This window comes from Gossypium arboreum, chromosome 6 (genome assembly GCF_025698485.1).
Source record: "Gossypium arboreum isolate Shixiya-1 chromosome 6, ASM2569848v2, whole genome shotgun sequence".
Lineage (NCBI taxonomy): Eukaryota > Viridiplantae > Streptophyta > Magnoliopsida > Malvales > Malvaceae > Gossypium > Gossypium arboreum.
Window position 1 is genome coordinate 83,608,514 of NC_069075.1, and position 13,536 is coordinate 83,622,049.

General features: G+C 37.3%; 1 non-coding gene across 1 annotated transcript; it reads left to right on the plus strand.

Moving 5' to 3' along the window:
- The first annotated feature begins 13,188 nt into the window (after positions 1-13,188).
- On the plus strand, positions 13,189-13,295 carry LOC128294705 (small nucleolar RNA R71). The gene has a single exon (XR_008285012.1). It is a non-coding gene; the product is annotated as a small nucleolar RNA R71 (small nucleolar RNA).
- Positions 13,296-13,536: the final 241 nt, after the last annotated feature.

Here is a 13,536-nt window from a genome sequence, read left to right on the forward strand (position 1 = left end):
ATCTTACTTGGGTCAACTCGGATCATCTCCCGACGCAATGTGTCTTAGGAATCCGACCTGCTTAAGCCAAAATTCACTCTTACTGATCTTGGCATATAATTGCTTGTCTCTTAAGGTTTGCAACATAACTCTCAGATGCTCCGCATGCTTGCTCTCATCACTCGAATAAACCAATATGTCATCAATAAAGACGACGACAAACTTATCTAGATACGGTCAGAAAATGAGGTTCATTAAATCCATAAACACCGCCGGGGCAATAGTTAGACCAAAGGGCATGACGAGAACTCATAATGTCCGTATCTTGTTTGAAACGCAGTCTTTGGCACATCTTTGTAACACCCCAAACCCGTGACCGTCACCGGATTTGACCACGAGGTGTTACCGGGCTTACTTTACTTATTCCTCTCTTGGAAATTTTTTTTTTGTTTTCCTTTTTCTGTTCCAGGCAGGCTAGTTAACTGCGTTACTGTCACCTTAAAAATAATATCTCGAGTTCCAGAACTCGAAAATGAGTTCCGTCAATTTTTCCTGAAACTAGACTCATATATCCATCCATGGATTTATTTCTAGAATTTTTGGTCGGGCCAATTGGTACAGTTTATTAGTTAAAGTCACCCCTGTTTCAGGGTTCGACTACACTGACCTTTACGCATTACGACCTGGATATCATCTCGTACAGAGCTCTAATGCTCATTCCGTTTGTTTCTAATGAAACTAGACTCAAAGGGGAATCTATGCATATAAGGAATGACTTCTAATTGTTTCTGGATAATTTATGGTAAATTTTCCAAGTCGGAGCAGGGGATCCAGAAACCGTTCTGGCCCTGTTTCATGAAAACCTGAATATCTCTTAAAATACAGCTCATACGGTCGTTTCGTTTCGTCCATATGAAAATAGATTCATCAAGGTTCAATTTCATAATTTATTCACTATTTAATTCTACTTCTACTATTTTTAGTGATTTTTCCATCTCACCTCACTGCTGCTGGCAGCATCTGGTACTAAAGCAAACAATGACTATTTCATAATTCTTCCATGGCCAACTATTTCATCATACATAATACAAACTATGGCCACCTTATCAAAATTAAGGTTTCTAAGGCTCGTGCCTATAGGTTTTAGATTCACACTCAACCGACCACATAGGCCATCTTTGCATGGCTTAAAGTTTACAACCCGAGATTCAACAAAACAAAATAGCCTATACATGCCAAATGTTCTCCTAGTTCAACTACGAAGACAATACCAAAAGATTTCCAGCCGGTGTGATGACTTCAACGACAGCCCGAGCACGCAAACGATCTGAGTCCAAGAGACCTAAAATGGGTGACAAGAAAACACCGAGTGAGTTTATAACTCAGTAAGTCATAAGCATTTCACAACCATCCGTTACTAAAATTATCATAAAATGAAATAATGAAACAAGGCCCATTGTTCCAAATGCATACCGAACTATACCATAGTTCCTTAGACCTTCGGATCAATCTCATACCAAGTCATACATTTACATTTCATATACTATTCAATAGGATATTTGAAGCAATTTCCATACATCATTTCATTTCCGCAACAATCATGCAATTGAAATCATCACATAGATTTAAAACTTACCGACTCAACTCCGAGCATGAACATAGTATCTATTAGCCACGAACTCAAGGTACTTACTCTTTCCGCTGTCCATACTCAACTCGATGAAGACACACCCTCCATATAATTGTTCGATCGGAGATATATATATATAGAGTACGCACACACAAGTGCTTAATACTCGATTTCGCACACTTAGTGCCATGTGATTTAAGCCCGCACACATAGTGCCATACCCTTCGAGCTCGCACACCCAAGGTCAGTATATTTCCAGCATGCACACTTAGTACCATATATTTCCAGCATGCACACTTAGTGCCATATATTTCCAGCATGCACACTTAGTGCCATATATTTCCAGCATGCACACTTAGTGCCAATCTCGTCACCGCATACACACGTATTGCCCAAGACACTTAGTGCCGAAAGCAAACTTTCTACACATTTCACTATTTCTTTTACATTCAACAATGTCATCATTCCATACACATACATTTTCATTTACATATCATCTCATTAAACACAATTGCATAGATATTATGATCATTTAAAACAATGCCAAATATATGCTTAATGACTTACCTTGTGTTGGGTAAAATGGTTCCAACTCGGCTATTCGATGTTCTTTCCTTTGCTTTTGCTTGATTCTCCCCCTCTAGCTTCTTGAGCTAATCAATAAATTAACTAGTTTAACCGTCTTGCCAAATATTTATACATATATACATGACATCAACAATACTATCATCATTAATTCATCAATTCACAAAGTTTTATTTCACGAACATTTGACCCATTTTTACCCCATGTGGCCGAATGCTACATTCATTACCCAACTAGCCATTCAACAATTTTCAGCCTCATTACCACCCTTTTTATGTCTAATCGTCTAAATGAGATCATAAACATGCCTAACTATAGCCGAATGTGCAACATTAATCTAGCGTTTCCATTGCATTTAACACTTAACATTTACCTCATCTAGGCCAAATTTTGCTAGCACACAAGCCTTTGGCCAAATGTCCTTGACCTCTAGTCACCCAAAATTTCTTTGTTCTTTAAAATTCATCCAAGACTACATTCGGCACTTCCAACTAATAATTTAGGTGCTCTCAAGCTCATTCACAAGTACTATTATATATCACATTAAGCATTAAATCATTTTGCAACATAAATTTTATAGCATGGCGAATACTCATGCACATACACACATAACAACAAGAACTCAATGGCACAAAAATCTCCTTTTGTTAAACATTCGAACTCACTCATCTCCATGCTTTCATCACAACAACATCAAAACACTAATTAGGAAATACAACATTCTTGGCGAAATTTAACTCACCTAACAACTTAGTTTCGATCCAAGATTCAAGGAAAAATTTGAACCAATCCTCCAAACTATGCATGCATTTTCAAGAGTGGCATAAAACATACCTTCTTGTATCAAAACACCTTAGTCTAGTAAGCTCCCATGGCTGGTTTTCTCAAGCTTCCCCCTTTCTTCTTAGTACATTCGCCATGCAAAGAAAAATGAGAGAATGGACACTTTTTTTTCTTTTCAAGTCATGGCAATTGTAACAAAATGAGAAAGGATGAACAACAAAATTTTTCTCCTTTCTTTTCCTCAACTCACGGCAACAAGGGGGGCATCCACACTCTTTTTTTCATCATTTTCCTTTTTTTCATTTCTTTATTTTCCTTCCATAATGCACTAGGCCAACATGTCTAGGACATGTTTTCTTTGCCCATCATCATGTCATGGCCAGCCACTAACCTTAGGAAATGGGTTATTTGACATGCAACTCCACCCTTGTGTTAACATGCACTAATAAGCCATTTAAAATTAGCCTATCATATTTCACCATGTTTCACATTGATCCCTATTTAATAATTTCTCATAAAATTGGTAAAATTAGAGAATGAAACTTCCACATATGCATGCACACACATAGTAAGCATAGAATATAACAATTAATTATTTTTATGACTCGGTTTAGTGGTCTCGAAACCACTTTCCGACTAGGGTCAATTTAGGGCTGTCACAATCTTGCTCTTTCACTCTTAACTGGTAGTATCCGGATCTCAGGTAAATCTTGAAAAATATAGTGGCTCCCTTTAACTGATCAAACAGGTTATCGATCCTTGGCAAAGGATACTTGTTCTTCACTGTTACCTTATTGAGCTGTCTATAGTTGATACATAACCTCATCAACCCATCTTTCTTTTTCACGAAGAGTACCGGAGCATCTCACGGGAAAAAACTTGGTCTCGTAAAGCCCTTGTCCGTTAGCTCTTGCAACTACGCTTTCAACTCTTTAAACTCCGTTGGAGCCATCTTATACAGAGCAATCAAGATGGGTGTCGTACCGGGGGCCAATTCAATTCCAAACTCAACTTTCCTTACTGGAGGTAATCTGGGTAATTCTTTCGGAAACACGTCTGTAAACTCACAAACTATCGGCACTGATTCAATCTTCAACTCAGACACTTGAGTATTCAACATAAAAGCTAGGTAAGCCTCATATCCTTTCCTCAAATATTTCTCGGTAGTCAAAGACGATATTACTACAAGCAGATTATCTGACTCATCTGGTCCAGCTCAAAGAATATTCCCGTCTTTACATCTCAACTCAATAACTTTTCTCCTACAGTCCACTACAACACTATGAGCAGTCAACCAGTTCATCCCAAAGATTATATCAAATTCATTAAACGGCAATAACATCAAGTTAACTGGAAAACAATAACCCCTAATTGTCAAAAGACAATTTCTACATACTTGATCGACTAGCACATATCTGCCTAAAGGATTGGACATTTTTATTACAAACTCAGTGGACTCTACTAGCATACTAATACGAGGTAACAAATCCATACAAATATAAGAGTGAGTAGATCCCGAGTCAATTAAAGCAACAACATGTATTTCATGGATAGAAAAGGTACTCGTGATCACGTCGGGGGACTCTGCCTCTTCCAGAGCTCGAATAGCATAAGTCCTTACAGGCGCTCTGCCCTCGGACCTCACCGCAGCATCTTTTGGCGTCCCTCTACTGCTAGCCCCACTTGCGGGGTTCTTTTGTGGTCTACCCCTCAAGGGAGTGCTACTTGCTTTCACATCTTGTTTTCTCTCTCTCTCATCCAATTCAGGACAATCACGGATGAAGTGTTCCAATGATCTGCACTTGAAACAGCCCCTCTCATTCCCTCGGCACTTGCCAAAATGATGCCTACCACATTGCGAGCATTTTGGCCTATTTGGCCAAGTGCTACCAACGCTTGCGACCGAAGTGGTCTGGGCTCTAGAAGTTGTGTTCTACCAGTTCTTGTTCCTATTCGAATACACCACCAAAGCATTTGATCGGTAGTGAACTCTCTCGATCTTTTAGATGAGGAATAATGTGATTTCCCCATCTATCTTTTTTTTGAATCCCGTGACTCAAAAGTCACTTTCCTCCTTTCTTTAATCAATCCTTCGGCCTTGCAAGCTCTTTCAACAAGTTCTACAAATTTTCGCAGCTCTAAGATGCCAACAAACACTCGAATATCTTCATTGAGGCCGTCCTCAAACCTCCTACACATGGTGGTTTCTGTAGATACGCACTTCCGCGCATACTTGCTAAGCCTTACAAACTCAAGTTCATATTCCGTCACTAACATTCGGCCTTGCTTTAGCTCTAGAAATTATTTCTTCTTTTGGTCTATGAATCTTTGGCTAATATACTTTTTTTGGAATTCCTCCAGAAAGAATTCCCACATGATTCTCTCTCTTGGTACAACGGACACTAGAGTGTTTCACCACTGATAAGTCGAATCTCGTAGAAATGACACTGTGCATTTCACGCACTCTTCAGGTGTGCATGATAGTTCATCAAATACCCTAATGGTATTTTCTAGCCAAAACTCTGCTCTCTCCGGGTCATCATCTATGCTAGCTTAGAATTCCTCAGCCCATTGTTTTTAGATCTTGTCTACCAGAGGCTTCGCTCTTCTAAACATGTCTACGCCTTGCGGAGCTACAGGGGTATACTGAGGAATCGGTGGAGGTGGGGGAGGTGGAGTGTTCGGATTCGCACGAACAAACTCCATGTACCAAGCATCCATCATTCAGAGGTAGGTTTTTCTAGCCCCTCTACCTTGGCCTATATTCACGGGCTTACTCTCAATTGGCGCAGTCCCTTCTGTGGGAGTCGGCGCATTACTTTCCACGTCATCTGCCGTGCCTCTATCAGGATTCATTTACTATATAAAAACATAATTTATAATCATCAGAAATCGCCACACTATCAATATACACTTATGGCATGTATAGCTAGACTCGTACTCCTCCTTCTAGGTTAGTCCTAGAACTGACTAAACCATAGCTCTGATACCACTAAATGTAACACTCCAACCCAGTAACCCACGCCGGGGCAGAGTATGAGGCATTACCTAACTTAATCTCATGCATACAAACAATCTCAAGTTACCGAAACTCTGTCCAAATTAAAACCTTTTCAATTTCTACTTTAAACTTCTTAGTATGGGCCTACAAGCCTCAAATCGACCGTTGAAAACTATTCGGGACAATTCTGGGTCATTACACCAACCTTAAGAAATTTTCCTTTAAAACAGGACACACGTCCGTGTGGAAGGGTAACACGCCCGTGTGACTGTTTCGACATGGTCGTGCTGTTGGCCCGTGTGGCTCACACGGTCTAAGCACCCTAGGACACACCCATGTTCACATCCGCATAGAATTAATTTCTAATTCACACCTACAGGGGTTTTCACATGGCCAGACACGTCCGTGTCAATGGATAGTGTCCCTCACACGACTACGACATGCTTGTGTCCTAGCCTGTGTACAAAAACATAGACATTTTATTTCTGACGTCAGCATGCTCAAAATGTCACATGGCTGAGGCACACGTCCGTGTGCTAGGCCGTGTCCTTCACACGGCTGAGACACACATCTGTATCTTTGCCCATGTGTTTATTACCATGCATAGTGACTTAAAATTTTTACGTGTAGGGGACACACGACCAGACAACACGCCCATGGGGTAGACCGTGTGTCACACACGGCCTAGACACACGTTCGTGTGCCTACCCGTGTGGACAATATAAAGCTATTTACCAAGCCTCATTGCCACCTTTACATAAGTGGTTCTATACAAATACCAACCAATACCAAAACAAGCATAATTCCTATAACCAAATCAGCCACAATAGACATTCATTCAACCATGGTAATGCATCTTTTATAAATTCAAAATGAATGGTAGCCATCATTCAAGGCTTAATACAAGTTGAAGGGTTTCCGACCCAAGCCAATACATATGGCCAATCCTCAATGACATAAAATAATAAAGCCGAAGTCCTATACATGCCATATTCAAAAATATAAATTCAACTATGCCGAATGCTTCGTTTGATAGTGTGATCGATATATCTGACTTCCGATGATCCTTGAGCTAGATAGGTGGCACTGTAAGGAAATGGAAAAGAAAGGGAGTAAGCATAAAAGCTTAGAAAGTTGCATATAAACAAATGTACAACAACAATATATCGATAATCAACATGCTCATAATACCAAGGTAAGTATAGACATAACTTACTGATCACCATCCATACAAGTCACATATTATACAATGAGCTCATATCTCATACGTACCAATTAGGTACCTGTGCCACTCACAACATAGTTGTACTTTCCTCATTAGATTAATAACATAACATTCACCGTTGAACCATTCGAAATACTACCGAATATTCATTAAACCTCAAACATGGGTAAAATGCTGATGCCATGTCCCAGACACGGTCTTACACTGGCTCACATCTCAAGTCGATGCCATGTCCCAGACATGGTCTTACATTGACTATCATCTTGTAGCCGATGCATGTCCCAGACATGTTTTATACTAGCCCTTGTCTCAATGCCGATGCCATGTCCCAGACATGATCTTACACTGGCTCTCATAATGTGGCTGATGCATGTCCCAGACATGTCTTACACTAGCTCACACACGAATGACCCAAATGTCATGGCATGAATATCCGATTTACTTCTTAAGGTTCCAACGAAAATTCTACTATCTCATTTATCATTAAACATTCTCAATTTCAAATCAAGCAATTTATGCCATAATATTTCAAGCACATATAATAACAATGTAGTTGTATTATTTACATACAACTTACCTCTGATTACAAAATGTGGCGACTAGTCGATTTAGCCGGTTTGCTTGGCTTTCCCCTGATCTAGGTTTGGATTTGGAAATTCTTGATCTAAAATTGCAAAGCGCACTTATTTAATCGCTAAATAAAATTAAGCAATTAAAAATTCACATCTTCGATAAAATGACCATTTTGCCCCTAGACTTTGGCAAAATGACCATTTTACCCCTATGTTTGAAAATCAATTTTTATCGAATTTCTTTGTTTCTTAAGTCTAGATGAACTCTTTTTGCTCTTATAGCAACTCAAATTCCCACTATTTCATACATTTACCACCTATTTTACAACTAATGGAATGTAGTCCTTTTCGGTGTTTTCATGCCAACACCTTTCACAAAAGTTGTTTATAAGACACCCTAGACTCATTTTCTTCCATAAAAACTCAGCAAACATTGCAAATCCTTTCATGTCAAAACCCTAAACTCTTAATTATTTTGCAAGATAGTCCCCTTATTTGAAAGCTCATGCTTCAAGGGTCTCAAAAATGCAAAAATATTCAACAAAGGGTATGTAAATCACTTACTTGTGAGTGCTTCAAGTTGTTGAAAAATTTAAAGCTTTCAAACCCCTAATTTTGCTGAAAATTTGGTGGAGAAGAAGGTGGGAAAAAGATGACATCTTGTCCCCTTATTTTATTTTTAATCTAGTTAAAATTGGTCACCAACTCACCTAATTTTGACAATTTTGTCTCCTCTTTGACTCTATGGCCGGATATGCCTTCTTCCAAGGGTCTATTTGCCTTTTAAAGACCCCTAATTTTGGTTCTCTAGCTATTTAACACCTTTAGCTATCAATTCAAGACTTTTGCACTTTATGCGATTTGGTCCTTTTTCACAATTAGGCTCATAAACGCTAAAATTAATCCACTAAAATTTTCAAGCACTCCTATGATCATACTATGACTCTAAAATAATAATAAAATAATTTCTATGACTTCAAATTTATGGTCCAGTGACCACTATTCTGATTAGCCCCAAAATCGGGCTGTTACATGAAGTTTTGGCAAAAAAAATTACCTTGCATTAGTACGAATTTTTGTCCTGTTTTTAATTATTTCTATATTTTCAAGATGTAGCTTAATCTAGTTAGTCCGGGGACTATAATCCATCAGAGTTTTACCATTAATGAATATACATGAGTTTTGATGTTGGATAATAGAAAATGAATATTGGTTGTTAGATAAATAACTTTTGTTAAAAGATTTTTGATAAAATTGTCAATTAGGGACTAAATTGAAAAATAGAAATTTTACATTGTTACTTTATGAAATAAATGAAATATAGGGCTTGCTAGGGACCTAATTGATACTCGGTTATAATGGGTTGTGGTGGAATTTCATGAATTTCCATTTTTATAAGCTAGGGACTAAATTGCAAAGGAATTAATAATATAGGGGCAAAATGGTAATTTTCCAAAATATATTTTTAGGCTAAATTGAATAATTATATATTAAATTGAGTTAAATTTATCCGTATAAATCAAGACAGACATTGTACGACTTTAGATCAGGGCAAAGAGAAAGTCTCGGATTAATCACCTCTGTATCTGCATATACTCGTCGAGGTAAGTTCGTATAATTAAATCGTGTTTCTATGTTTAAATTGAATTATACATGTGTTATGAAATGTCATATATATATATATATATATATCGATTGCATATCGAACAATGTACGATGATTACTGAACCCCATTTGAACTTTAAGAAGTCGTAGGATTCAAATGATATGTAATTAGGGTTTACGTGATTTGAGTACTGGTCCTAAACGTCCTACCGATGGCTAAGGTCCTGCATGTGTTGCAGATACTCTATAGCAAACTCAACTTCCCACTCAGGCGGTAAACCCGACAATTTCGCAGGAAATACATATGTGAATTTGCAAACTATCCATACTCGACCAACTTTCATTTCATATACTTTAGAGACTAGAATATAAGCTAAAAATGCATCACAACCTTTTCAGATCAATTTTTTTGCAAACACTGCTAAAATCATACTTGATGCACAATCAAGTTTATTGGATTTAATAGAAATCAATTCACCATTCCGACATCTCAAATTAATTCATTTCTGTCTACAATTCACTACAGCATCGTGTACTGTCAGCCAATCCATTCCCAAAATAAAGTTAAATTCATTAAAAGGCAATAACATCAAATCAACGAAAAACTTGTAGCCCTGAATTTTCAATGGTCATTGTTTGCAAACTAGATCAACTATGACACTTTGACCTAATGAGTTCGTTACTTTAATGACACAGTCAGTTGACTCAACTAGTAAAGTCTTTTCCGTTATTAACATAGTGCGTATATATGAATATGTCGACCCAGGGTTAATTAATGCATACACAATAACATGAAAGATAGAAATTGTACCAGCAATAAAATTAAAAGTCGGGGTCTCCTCGTGTTCACGAATTGCATAAGCTTTGGCAGGAGCTCGAGCTTCAAATCAAACTATTGTATCTTTGGTTCTGATTGTACTAACTTTTGTTGATCCACTATTTCCTGGTCGTCTGTCTTTCATAGGAGTAACAACAGGATTTACATTCTAGTCTCCATTCAAATCAGCTCAATTCGGGTAGTCTTTCATATATTGATCAAGAGATCCACAAACAAAATAGGACCCACCTTTCAATCTACATAACCTAGAATGATTCTGGACTCAATGGCTGCATTCAAGTCTAATAATATTCCAAACATTACCTACACTAGCTATTGAAGTTGTTAATGGTCTCATATTAATATGTTTTGATCTATCTTTTCCAGAAAACCCTGATGGTGTTGAAAAATGACTACTAGATTCTTTCGTTTTCTCCAATGGGGAAGTATAAAACGCTCTGGATGTATACTTTTTCTTTTCATAACCCTGATGGTGTTGAAAAATGAGTTTTCTTTTCATTCAGTTTCTTGTGGTTGTATACTTTTTCTATTTTTCTGAGCTCGATTAGATAAAACTACGAACTCATGGATTTCTATTGCACCAACCAACATATTGATCTCATCGTTTAATCCATCTTCAAAATGGAGACACATTTCTTTTTCAGTAGACACAATCTCACAAGCATGTTTACTGAGTTGTACAAACACACGCTCGTATTCAACAACTGATCTAAATAACGTATACAACCTGTTCATTTGCCACAACAGTTAGAGTCGACCACCAATGAAAATTCTCATCTTTTAATAGATATTGCATACCTCAGATGATTCTCGAGAAGACATAACATCTCATCTAAAACTCTCTGTGTGTGTTCTAACTAGTATTTGGCTTTAGCTGGACCATCACTCACTTTATCGTAAAACTCTTCGGCCCCACATTTTTGAACTTTATCAATAAAAATCCTATGGATATTCTATCGTATAGGGCTTTGAGGACGGGGAGGTTGTTGAGCCACGAGATTAACTCTCATATAAGCAGTAAACATGTTATTCATCATACGGAGAAAGACACCTTGAGCTTCCTCCCTGGGCCTTTGAAACTTAGGCAAATTTTAAGCAGCTCATTAATCGATGGCTAGACTATAAATCTATACCTCGTCAGAATCTGCTCGATTGGATTTAGTTGACATATTTTATGTATACAAAAACAAGTCAACTGATAAGGAGTCATCACGCTATCATAAGTTATAAAGTGGCATGTATTACTAGACTCAATACATGCTACGTTCAATCTTAGAACTGACTAAACTGTAGCTTTGATACCACTAAATGTAACACCCTATACCTGGTTCAGTCACCTAACCCAAGCTATAAGGTATTACAATTGTAAAACATCAACATTATTCACTATCTCAATATAAATGATCAAACATTTCATAACATAATATAATCATAATCATTTAATGATAATCCACCATAATCGAGCCTTAATCGAGTAATAAAATAACTTGAGAATAAATCTGGACTAATCCAAAACTTTTACAAAAATTCAGGTAAAAAGTGTAAACAAGGGTCACACGGTAGTGTGGTCAGGCCGTGTGACAAGGCGAAGGCCGTGTCGTCCCATATCATGGTCATGTGCCTAGGTAGTGTAACTAACTATTACCGTGTGGACAAACCTGCACCAAAATTAAATACACCACATGGCCGTGTCATGTAACCCTATAAGACACACGATCATGTGGCAGACCGTGTCTTAGGCTGTGTGTGTATGAAAGTACCTTCTAAACAAGAAATTTCAACCTAAATTACTTATACCATAAGTCATGCAATTGTTAGCCAACAAACCTACAAAAAATGTACCAAAACATGCAAAAACATACCAAATAACAGTGCACCTAGGTGTCTAATCAATATGCCCTCATTGGTACCACAATTCAAACATAAGCATCAACCAACCAAACCTAAACAAAACTAACTTTAACCACTGAATTTTTAGAAGACACTGTTTGCAACCTGGATCAACTATGACACTTTGACCTAATAGGTTCGTTACTTTAAGGACATAATCAGTTGACTCAACTGGCAACCTCTTTTCCATTATTAACGTAGTGGGTATATATGAAAGTGTCAACCCAGGGTCAATTAATACATACACAATAACATCAAAGATAAAAAAGTTATCAGCAATAACATTAGGAGTTGAGGCCTCCTCGCGTGCATGAATTGCATAAGCTTTGGCTGGAGCTTGAGCTTTAAATCGAACTACTGTATCTTTGGTTCCACTTCTACTAACTTATGTTATGCCACTATTTCCCAATTTTCAGCCTCCCATAAGATACTTAATAAAAATATTTAAGGGTTCGGTTTACAGAAATGAGTCCCTATACCTCATATTTTAAAACCACTTTACTTTAGGGACAAACCACTTATACTTAACTATTCGTCCAATTATAAAAATTATCATATTAAATTCCTATATAATACTATATTAGACTCATAAATATTAAATAATCATATTTACGGACCCACTCGTCAGATTTGTGGTCCTAAAACCATTGTTTTTGATACCATTTAAAACAGGTTGTTACACTGCTCCTACTTTGGTTTTAGTTATGCATACAGTAGATGGGAAATTTTCAAACTTATGACTATATCCAAAGAAAACACATGAAATATTCTCAAATTGATTCAGCTGTTGTCCTGCCATGTTAGTATTGAAACCATTATTAGTAAAATTCTTCAGCATATTATTCATAGAAAATACTTGAGCTACTAATGAAGTGAATACATCAAATTCATGTACTCCTGCTACTCTTTTTCCAGTGGCTGATCAATTGGTCGACCATTAATAATTGTTTCTAGAAATTCTCTTAAGAATCTCATAAGCCTCATTATATGATTTTGAAAGAAGGGCTCCATTTGTAGACGCGTATTTTAGTGTGTGTGTTAAGATTGTTGTAGAAAGTCTCCAATTGGATACAGTACAGAGTACCATGATGTGGACACTTCCATAACGACTCCTTGAAATGTTCCGATGCCTCATATAAGAATTCATCATCGTATTGTTGCAACATAGTAATTTCATTCCTAAGCTTGACATTCTTACTTGATGGAAAATATTTCATCAGGAATCGTTCAGCCAATTCCTACCAAGTACTTATTGAACCAGACGGTAAAGAATTTAGCCATGCTCATTCTTTGTCCCTTAATGAGAATGGAAATAGTTTCAACCTAAATGCATCTTCTATGACTCCTGTCAATTTAAATGAATCACTCACCTCCATAAACAATCGAAGGTGAAGGTGTGGATCTTCAGTGGGTGTCGCATTAAATTGT